We start from the raw sequence: 10,078 nt of genomic DNA, 5'->3' as shown, positions 1-10,078 counted from the left end.
CTGCACAAACATTATTAACCAGCACCAAGCAATTCTTTGTCCAGGCTAGCAATCTTGACCTTTGTCTTTTCTGTGTTCTAGGCAGTAAAAGGTGACCAAAATGGTTGATTTCTTTTGTGAAATATAAATGAAAATTGTAGATTAATTCTAAATGGGCTTTGACTTAGGTCTGATGTTACCTAATTCATGTATGCCAGGACGTTGGTTTCTCCAAGGTTTGCTACCCAACGTACCCAGTCATAAATTGACCCTTAGCTTTGTGATAGCACCAAACCAGAGCAAAATCGTGCTTCCTTGGACTCTCTCCAAGATCATCCAACCAGGGCCCAGCTCCTGAAAAAAGTTCTAGCTCCTCTTCGTGGGATGTCCCGTGATCCTCATCATGTAAATTCCTTCTCACTGTAATTCAACACATGTAGTCACACAGATACACCTGGATGTTATTGGTTGGAGGGTTTCCACAGGGTGGTTTGTTTGGACTAGATTTATTATGGTGCCCTAGTGGTATAGTGGTTACATGCTGGGCTGCGATCTATAAGGTCGGCAGTTCAAAACCACCAGCAGCTCCGAGGGAGAAAGACTGGGCTTTTAACTCCCATAAACAGCTACAGTTTCAAAAACCCACAAAGGGGGTCACTAGGAGTCAGCACTGACTCAATGACAAGGAGATTTACTATAAGTGAAAGAAAAAACAAAGTAACCAAAGTTTATGTGAGATCCAAGTTTATTTCTCTCATCCTTATATTGAAGTCCAGGGTCAGTGACAGGGGCCCAGACTCCTTCAGTACAGTATTGTGGTTCTGACCCCCCTCAAGGGCATGGGTTGCCTCAACTTAAAATGAGGGTTAGCCTCGTCCAGACCCTGGGAGCCAGGACAGGGGCCCAGGGAGGCTGGAACCTCACTACCCGGTAAAACCTTCTGCCCAGATGCACACTTTGAGGTTGGCGTGGCTAGTTAGACACCAAGCAAGTCTCTTTCTCTGGTTCCCCAGGGCAAAAACCAGATTATCTACCATCCATCTACACTCTATTTCTGTCTCTCTAGCCATCTCCAGCCCTTTCTCTCCCCATATCTGGCTCTCAGCCCAAACTCCTCTGGCCAAGGGGAACGAGTTCAGCTTTGCTTCCCTGCCCAGGGATGCTGTTTTCTCAGTCAGTAACCAAATCTGCACAGCCTTCCGTAAGAGACAGAAAGAGAAGGAGTACTGTAGAATCTTCGTGTGTGGCTGTCTGGGCTACATGTGACCTTCTTATGCAGGGTCCTAAGGTCTGTGAGTTTCTTTGAACCTGAATCCCAGGCAAGGCCACACATTGGGTTTGGTGACATGTCTCCTTTCCCCCTCAACTTTCGTTTTGGAAAATTCAAATGCATAGCAAAGTTGAAAGAGCTGTGTGGTGGACACGCATCGGCCGGAACTCCGATTCACCCGCCCCGTTCTCATTTTAGATGTGTTTGCTGGTCCCTTGCACCCCACCCCTGCCTTGGCATATAAATACCTTCTTGAATGACTCCTTGGAAAACAAGCTGTGGACCTCGTGACCCTTCACCCCTAAATTCTTGAGCAGGTGTCTTCCATGAAGTCAGCCTTCTACATCCCACCCTGCACTATCACACCAGAGAAATTAAGAAATCATCAGATAGACATGTTCAGACTTCCCAAATTAATTCAGACACCTTTTGTAAAATTCTGTTCTTGTTATGACCGATCCAGGATCTAGTTAAGGATCATCTCTGGGAGGTCTCTTTTAGGAGCCCTGGGGGTGGACGCAGTGGCTACACTTCACAGGCGAAAGATGAGGCTTGGTCCTCCTGTGAAGGGTGACAGTCTTGGGAACCCACAGGGGCAATTCTAGCCTGTCTTGTAGGGACACTGTGATTTACAACTAACTTAGTGGCTTTGGGGGACCAGCCCCAACAATCAAATGGGTCCAGGAGGCGGTTGTGTAATTGAGGGGTAAAATCAAAGAGACATCAGACAGGATAAAACATGCAAGGGCTCACCTGGGTAGTCATTACTTCAGAACCAGATCAGCACAGAGAGAGAAAATATATTTCCAACAGAGGCTTATATACACTTTGGGAACGTACAAACTCTCCTAATTACTGGTCACCAGATATGTAACAAGGTGGCCTGTCCCCTAACCCTAAAAGTTCCCTGAGTGTATTGGAGGACTAACCTCACACCTGGGTCAGGTAAAGGGGAGTGGCTGTCTCCAGAACCTGGAGAGCAATAGCACATGTCTGCCTCTGTAGTTGAAGCTGCCGGCTAGATGGCAACCGGCCCGTGCTTGCAAGAGGTAACTTTAAGGTAGCTTTATGGGAGGTTGTAGTGGGGAACAATATTAATTATGAGAATGTGATTGGGACACCTCCAACTCACAAGGGTGAAAGCCTCCCTACACCCTAGAAACCCAGCCTGTCAGCCTTCTTAATAGATGAGAATAAAGGATTAATCTGTATACACTCTCTTCCCTTTCTCTGCTTCCCAGAAGTGGCTGTGGGTTTTTTAAGTTTTAGTCTCTTAATCTAGTACAGCCTCTTACCCCAAGCACATGCCCTAGCTCCCCAAACCATGTTAGTACAGCTTCTGAGGTAGTTAGTTAATTGTGCCAACCTGGCCGATAAACACATGTGGGGTTAATTGAAGGGCGGAGGGCTAAATGGCCCAGTGAGCCTTGCCTTTCTAGTTCTCGGGTCTCTTGCTTTCTGGTGGTCGCACCAGGGTGCAGCTGCCTTAGCCAGTTCCCTGCTTCAGCTGGCAAGGCTCACTTCCTGCAAGACATCCCTGAGGAGAAGCCACATGGACCTACCCCAATGCAACCCTGGGCGCAGGAGCACCTTGTGGAGACCCCTGCCAGTGCTGAGATGCTTGCACCTTCACTGACTTGGCTTTCCCCCTGTAGTCGGCATTATTGCATGTGTTTTGTGAGATGGAGGAGAACTTTGTGGATTGGTGTTGGACATATGGGTTAAAGTTGAACTTGTGGGGCTGGGCAGCACTGGGTTGGGATGTTTTCTTGGTGTGCACTTAACCTTTATATAAAACTCTGTCTTATACATATGAGTTTCTGTGGATTTGTTTCTCTAAAGTACCTAGACTAACACAGCTTCCAAGAAGACATGAACATGGGGTTGGATATACGAGAGAACATCAAACTGTGTGGAACACAGGATAAGAGATTATAGTATTTCTATGAGCTGTTTCAAGCCCCTGGTACAAGAGATTTACAGGAGAGAAATGCCTGTGAATGGGGACACTGGAGGGAACAGAGGAGGTCGGGCTGCTGTCCAACACTGACACAATCGACCCCCGGGGAGAAGTGAGGGAAGGAAGACAGACCAGATGGGAGAAGTCAATGTGGTGCTGCTCTCAAAGTTTTCAGAAAGCCCTCGGGAATTTTCACGAGTGCCCTGTCTCCCAGGAGCAGGCTGCTGTATACGCCAGAGCCGGACAAGCGCAGGGACCAGGGCTGGCAGTGGATTTCTTAAGAAAGTCCCCAGGGCCATCAGTCAATTAAGCTCCCTCATGGCCACCAGCAGCAGAAAGAAGGCTGTCTGTTCCCAAAAAGACTTACAGACTTGGGAATCCCACACGGGCTTGCTATGAGTTGGAATCGACTCAGTGGCATTGGGTTAATTTTGGGGATTTTGTGCCACTACCAAGGAGCCCTGTTGGCACAGTGAACTGAGTGCTGGGATGCCATCCACACGATTGGCCGTTCAAACCACGGCAGAAAGAGGAGGCTGTCTGCTCCCATAGGATTTGCCACCTCTGAAACCTCAAGGAGTGGTAATCCTCCATCCTGCAGTCACTTCCAGTTGGAAGCAACTGGGGGCAGTGGGCTTGACTGAAGGCTACGGCCACTACCAAGCTATTGACTTTTTTTTAAATCTTGGAGAGTGTGTGTGTGTGTGTGTGTGTGTGTGTGTGATAGCTTTACTGAGATAGAATGTGCATCCCATGGAATTCAGCCATCTAAAGTGTATTGTTCAATGGTTTTGAGTGTTTTCAGTTATTCAACCTAATTTTAAAGCATTTACATCACCCCCAAAAGACATTCAGTATTCACTGATAGTCACTGTCCACACCCCAAACCTAAGCAGTCACGAGTTTCTCTCTATCGATTGGCTCATTTCAGATGGGAGAAACCCTGCAGCCCTGGTTTCTTTTACTTGGCATGTTTTCAGGGTTCATATGTGTTGCCACAAGATCAGTATGTTATTCCCTTTCTATTTTCAAGTTACATTCCGTGTTGCTTATCCATTCATCAGCTTGCGGGCACTTGGGTGGTTTCTACTTTTTGACTACTAGGCAAACTGCTGCTCTGAACGCTTGCGCTCAGTTCTCCTGGGTAGATACCAAGAAGTAGGGTTGTTGGATCGTTGGTTTTGGTTTTTTTTGTATGGTTGTATTGGCACATAATCCACGTATCATATCATTCAGTCATTCAGTCATATCATGAATTGTACAAGCATGATGACAATCAATTTTAGAACACTTTCTTTTTTTACCATGATTAAGTCACCTTTAAAATGAGCTGTGTGACTACATTCACTTGTAGTGCTTCCTCGCCCTGGCACCTTTGTTGTTTATTCCCCAAACCCCTCACCCTCCCCATTTCCCCGCCCCCCCCCCAACATCCCCTATAAACCCTCGCATCAGTTGTTATCGCTCTGCACCCTCCTGTGCTTCACAAACTGGCAAACTGTAGTATTAAGTTTGGGAGAGGGGTGGGAGCCAGCCCCCCACTACTACCCATGGGTTCAATAAACACAATTGTATGGTTGAGATATATAGATATGTATATAATATTAAAGTCCTCGAGAGCATGAGAGATACAAGAGATATTATAATAATGCAGTCAGACACATTACATGGTAGCATTGCTCACCTCAGCCCAGCTTGGTTGTCCACGTGGAGAGAGGGGGAAGGGAAGGAGGACAAGGGAACAAGGGAGGAGGATGGGGGAAGAAAGGTGAGAGAGCAGTGAGAGCCCAGAGAGAGAGAGAAAGCGCATGATCTATTGCTGACCCAGGCCTATATATCTTTGGGGGGGGTGCAAACCCACTGATTACAGGTAAAGACATATGTCACAGGAAGGGGTTGCACTATAGGTTATACAGCAATGAGAGGGGGTGGTCTAGGGACATACACACAATAGGAAGAGGAGGGATTGGGGGTATACATGTGACAAGATGGGTGGATCCTAGATTTAGGATGGCAGCTTAACTTTGACCTGTTCCCTGGGTCTCCATAAGAACCATTATCAGTAGGGTGTAAACTCCTCCTACAGGAGCCTGTCCATTGTCCCCAGCAGCAGGGAGCAGGTCCACTGCAGTCTGGCAACTGATCTCAGGTAGGATGCCTTTAGCATCTACCTCCCCCCACAGTAAACCCAACCCAAACAGTGAAGAACACAAACGAAATATGTGGTATGTCAAAGCAATGTTAATGCTCGTTTGGGTTTGGTGATTTACTACAGGTCCTGTGAGTCAGTTTTCCCACAGGTTTATTGGGATTAATTCACACATTATATATACAGTCTAATACTTCAATCACATCAAGTAGAGTTGTGCAAACACCATCACTATAAGTTCTGGAACATTTTCTTCCTGCGTGTACTCATACTTATTCCAGGTAAAACTGGAATCCCAGGGACTCTGGGAAAATGAAGGATGGTCCCAAGGACATTCAACTGACACAAAGCAGAATCAGTACTTCAAACTAAGTGTTCTGATTCCATGTCTACTGTTTATGCTGATACCGAAATTATATTATTAGTTATGTTCAACAGTTGTTGAATGCTTTATCTTAACACTGGGTCCAGAGTTTGGTGTGGGTTTAGTTTTGTTTCTATATCCTTGTCATGAAAGGGCTGTTTCCTAAGGCCATTTTTATACATATGTCGGTCTTGAAGCCTCTTCTTGGGGATGGATTCCTTCCACATCCATCTTGGCTAAGAAGAAAACATTCCCTTGCTTTTTGCTTCTGCGGTGAACATAGCCAGACATCAGGAGCTGTTCAGGAAAGCAAATGGAGATCCTCAAGCTGGCAATTGGACAAAAAGAAAACAGTCTAATTCAATAAAAACTAGGGCAAATGTAATCATCCCATTTTTAAAAGACTATAAATTTCTCCTTTATAATTCTTTCTCTCGGCAAGAGATTTCATTGAGCCTCCTCTGATCAATTGAACTAGTTCTGTATGGACTTAATTTAAACCGTCAGAGGCTGTGCCGCTCAACTTAACTTTGACCTTGCTCATCTTCAGAGTGAGCTGTTCTCAGACCGCCCTCTAAGGAGTCACTCAAGGAGTTTCTCGCCATCAGGCAACGTGGTTCATATTTTTCTTCACCGGTCTGCTGTAAAACCCGTGACCTTACTGGGTGGATGACTTAATCAGGGGACTTTTCTGACTCACTAACCACGGTCACTGCTTTGAGGTAAATCAGCTGCGTGTGGGCATCAAGTGGCTGTTTTCATATAAGACTTAATAGTCTGACCTATAATGACAATGACGATAACTGTCATAAGTGTAGTTAACAAGATTGAATAGTTTAATTACCATATATACTCCAGTAGAAGCCGACCCAAATATCAGCCAAGGCACCTCATTTCACCACACAAACTGCATTAAAAATGTGCTGAAAAACTCGGCTTATGCACAAGTCTATACGGTATAATGGCAATAACTATCAGTATCGTAAGTGTAGTGTGGTAGATATATAATCATTTGTCAGTTTGAGGATTAAGAGTGAAGGGGTGGCATCTACTCTGCAAATTGGGTCATAGCCAATGAGGCTTCTGTGTGGGCATAGCCTTCCCCTAAGGATTCTGGGAATTCCGGTATTTCCTCCTTGGAGGTGGGAGACTAGGCTCACACCTGGGGAGACATTGCAGCTAACAAGGCACAGGGCGCTCACTACCTAGTGCCCTAAGTTGGAGAATCTACATGGACCTGCCCTGATGCAACCAGACCTGAGAAGCCACATAGAGACCCCTCCCAGCACTGAGATGCTTTCACCGCCACTGGATCCAAAGACCTTCTACCCACTGGCCTGTGATCTTCTACATTCGGCGTCATTGCATGCGTTTCGTGAGTCTGAACAGGACTTTATAGATTGGTATTGGACATATGGGCTAATATCGGACTTATAGACTTGATCTGGACTTGGCTGGAATATTTACTCAATATTATTATTATTATTGAGAATAAATCTCTTTCTTATACACATATGTGTGTCCATGAATTTGTTTCTCTAATCTACCCACACTAACACATGTAGTTAACAAGATGGATTGAATCAAATACTCTTGGTAACAACTTGGGAAAATTCTTTCAGTTTCCCACATTAAAAATTTTTTAAAGGGAAATCTGGTTGGAATGTAAAGCCAAGATGTCTTTTAGTAGGTCTGTTGATTTTTTTCCTGAGGTATTTACCCAAGTACAGTAAGAGGTATCATAATAGCAAATACTTCATCTCATTGTGCCAACAAATGCTGTTGTTTAAAACCACCTTTGCAAGAGAATTTACAAGAGGTTTACTCATGGCAGTGCCATCAGGTGTACCCTCCATACCGAGACACTTTCTGTTGGCATGCTGTAAACCAGCAGCTCTGGACAAGGCAAGCTCTGAAAGGGAGGAGCCTACACAACATTTTTCTTTCGTGGATTTTCATTTCGCCAAATCGTATCTCTTACATCTTTTTATTTGTAGTTTAAATTTTTCAGTCCCACGGGCTTTTATTTTAAGAATAATGCTTGGAGGAACTCTGGAGTGTCCTAATGAGCGTTCACCAGTACTCTTTCCAGCTGACCAGTCAAGGTAGTGTGTGAGGAGTCTAAGAATGGCAGCTCTCTTAAGAATATATCCCCATGCCAAGTGCAAATCATGCTATTTCCAGTATTGTTTAGAAAAGGGGGAGTCCTGGAGGAGCAGGGAGGGAGGGGAGAAAATGAGGAGCTGATGCCAAGGGCTTGGATGGAGAGCAAATGTTTTGAGAATGATGAGCGTAATGAATGTACAAATGTGCTTTACACAATTGATGTATGTATGGATTGTGATAAGAGTTATAAGAGCCCCCAATAAAATGATTTTTTTTTAAAAGAAGAAAAGAAAAGGGGAAGTCATTGGTTTTATCGAGTCTCTCCTTAGGATGAGAAGTGTTACAAATATGCATTCGATCAAACTCTGTTAGACTTTTCCGCTTTCTACAGAGGGACCAGTTACTGCCCATGTAACTTATCGACCAGTCTCTAAAACTTCTGGGGAATATAGAATGGTGGACGAGAGAGCTAGCAGTAAGGTGAAGAAATGCTGTCAGAGATTCAAGTTTGTAATGGGAGATGCCGAGCAGTTTAATTGTTATTCAGTTAACAAAAGTTAGGTAAGACAGGGCACTTAGGATAGAGTTTGGGGAACATGGGGGAGTGGCGCCTCAACCTGGTTTTAAGGTAGTGGAATGATTGACAGTGGCTTCAGAAACCAAGCTGTAATTAGATACTGGAATTGTTAGGGGGTCAAAATGTTAATGGTGCCATCATCATTTTCCAAACATTTTCTTACTATTTGAGCCCTTGGTATCAGCTCCTCATTTTTTCCCCTCCCTGTCTCCCTCATGAACCCTTGATAATTTATAAATCATTATTATGATGGCAACAAATGTACAAATGTGCTTGACACAATGGATGGATGTATGGATTGTGATAAAAGTTGGATGATCCCCCAGTAAAATGATTTAATAAATAAATACATAAATATTTCTAATTTAAAAAAAGTTTATGGTGTTGAATGGCAGATCCAGCATTCAGTTAGGTTAGATTTGGTAAATTGGACCAGTCTATTAAAGGCATTTTCATGTCATGCGGTAGTTAACATAGGCCTGTGGTGAGCAGCAGTTTGGGCAAAAAATAATTAAGAAGGGCTTAATGGTGGAGAAATACTGCCCCAAAGAAATACACAGGATTACTAGCATGTCGATAATAGCATGACAAAATAGGTTTTCATGGTTAAGGCATGAAAGAATTTCAGCATGCATTGAAAAGTAAATTGTTGAAGGTTAAAATTTAGTACCTTATAACTGATGTCCCTTCTGACCCATTTAAATTTGTTCTAATTTTTAATATTTTCTGCTTTCTTCAACAAACACTATATTCCAGAAACAGTGGAAATTATAGCGCTATGGGGACAGCACTGGAGATACAGTGCGGGAATTGCACCCAATCTGACCCCACCACACTGAGGTGAAACACTAAGTACAGCAAGGGGAATGAAGTCCCCAGGGAATACCAACAATAGACTTTGGGACCAGGGCTTGGCGCCCCATCAGATTCAATCGACAAACATTTCTAAAGTTCAACAAACAGAACTTGAACTATTTATAGGCTTTTCTTTTTCTCTTTTGTCCTTGGTTTTGTTGTTTTCTTTCGTTGCCTTGTTTTGCTCTGTCTTGTTTTTATGCTTATTATTATCTCTGCAGGTCTAGATAAGATAGGCTGGTTGAACAGTCTGGAGGAGAAAACAATGGGACCAATAGTTCCAGGGGGACATGGGGGAGGTGGGGAAAGGAAGTGGCATTAACAACCCCAGGGACAAGGGAACAACAAGTGATCCAAAGTCGGTGATGAGGAGGGTGTAGGAGGCCTGGTAGGGCTTGATCAAGGGCAATGTAACCAAGAGGAATTACTGAAACTCAAATGAAGGCTGAGTATGATAGTGGAGCAAGAGGAAAGTCAAAGGAAATAGAGGAAAGAACTGGGAGGCAAAAGGCATTTATAGAGGTCTAAATACAGGCATTATATATGTAAATACATTTATATATGGGAAAATAAATCTATGTGTATGTATTTATAGGTTTAGTATTAAAGTCGCAGATGGACATTAGGCCTCCACTCAAATAATCCTTCAATGCAAGAACACTTTGTTCTATTAAACTGGCCTTCCATGATGCTCACCTTCCCGACACTATTGTTGAAGACAAAGCGGGTCCATAAGCAAATGTGGTGAAGAAAGTTTATGGTGCCCGGCTATCAAAAGATATAGCGTCTGGGGTCTTTTTTTTTTAAATCATTTTATT

This window comes from Echinops telfairi, unplaced genomic scaffold (genome assembly GCF_000313985.2).
Source record: "Echinops telfairi isolate 266 unplaced genomic scaffold, ASM31398v2 ScPeMD7_22;HRSCAF=79, whole genome shotgun sequence".
Classification (NCBI taxonomy): domain Eukaryota; kingdom Metazoa; phylum Chordata; class Mammalia; order Afrosoricida; family Tenrecidae; genus Echinops; species Echinops telfairi.
Note: the sequence above shows the minus strand (reverse complement) of the source record.